The sequence below is a fragment of the Orycteropus afer genome, unplaced genomic scaffold, assembly GCF_000298275.1.
Source record: "Orycteropus afer afer isolate SDZICR_OR568_19922 unplaced genomic scaffold, OryAfe1.0 scaffold01028, whole genome shotgun sequence".
Lineage (NCBI taxonomy): Eukaryota > Metazoa > Chordata > Mammalia > Tubulidentata > Orycteropodidae > Orycteropus > Orycteropus afer.
The window spans coordinates 59,067-60,706 of record NW_006922615.1 but is presented as its reverse complement, the minus strand read 5'-3'; positions in this window follow the sequence as shown (position 1 = coordinate 60,706).

The window sequence follows — 1,640 nt, the reverse complement described above, 5'->3', positions numbered from 1 at the left end:
TCAATCCATCTTGTTGAGGGCCTTCCCCTTTTTCATGGACCCTCCACTTTACCAAGCATGATTTCCTTCTTCAGGGAATGGTCCCTTCTAACAATATGACCAAAGTAGGTGAGATAAAGTCTGGCCATTGTTTCCAAGGAGAATTCTGGCTGCCCTTCTTCCAGGACAGATTTGTTAGTTCTTTTAGGAGTCCATAGTACTTTCAATATTCTTCTCCAACTCCAGAAATCAAAAGCATCAACTCTTCTTCAGTCCTCTTTATTCATTGTCCAGCTCTCACATGCATATGAAGCAAATGAAAATGCCATGGGTTGGGTTAGGTGCACCTTATTCTTCAAGATTTCTTTGCTCTTAAGCACTAGAAAGAAGTATTTTGCAGTATATTTACCCAATGCAATGTGTCATCTGATGTCTTGACTGCTGCTTCCATTGGTGTTCATGGTAGAACTAAGTAATATGAAGTCTTTGACAACTTCAAACTTTTCTCCATCTATTGTGATACTGCTCATTGGTACAGTTGTGAGCATTTGTATTTTCTTTATATTGAGGTGCAATCCATAATTCAGACTGTAGTCTTCAAACTTCATCAATAAATGCTTCAAGTCATCCTCACTTTCAGCAAGCAAAGTTGTGTCATCTGCATATCGCAGATTGTTAATGAGCCTTCCTCCTATCCTGTCACCAAGTTCTTCTTCATACAGTCCAGCTTCTGAAATTATTTGCTCAGAATTAAGATTGAATAAGCATGATGAAAGGAGACCACACTGATGCACTCCCTTCCTGACTTTAAACCATTCAGTGTCCCCTTGTTCTGTTCAAATGACAGCTTCCTGGTCTATATGTAAAGGTTACCATGAGTACAGTTAAGTGTTCTGGAATTCCCCTTCTTCTCAATATTATCCATAATTTGTTATGATCCACACAATCAAATGCTTAAGAGCAAAGAAATAAACATCTTTCTGGTATTATTTGCTTTGAGCCAAGATCCATGTGACATCAGCAATGATATCCCTTGTTCCATGTCCTCTTTTGAATCCAGCTTGCATTTCTGGAAGTTTTCCCAATATACTACTGTAAACATTTTTCAAACATCTTAGTAAGATTTTACTTGTGTGTGATATTAATGATATTGTTTGATAATTTCCACATTCTGTGGAATTAATTACCTTTTTTGGGGGGGTGAGTACAAATATGGATCTCTTCTAGTCAGTTGGCCATGTAGGTGTCTTCCAAATCTCTTGGCATAGCTGAGTGATGGCATCCATTTTTTGTAACATCTCAATGGATGTCCCATCAATTCCTGGAGCCTTGTTCTTTGACAATTCCTTCAGTGAAGCTTTGACGTTTTCATTTAATATCATTGATTCTTGATCATATGCCACCTCCTGAAATGGATGAACATCAACCAATTCTTTTTGATACAGTGTTTCTGTGTATTCTTTCTTCTTTTGATGTTTCCTCCATCATTCAATATATTGCCCATGGACTCTTTCAATATTGTAACTTGAGGCTTAATTTTTTTCTTCAGTTCTTTCAGTTTAAGAAACGCTGAGCATTTTCTTCTTTTTGTCTTTCCAACTCCAGGTCTTTGCACATTTCATTATGATAACTGGCTTTATCTTCTAGAGCTGCTATTTTAA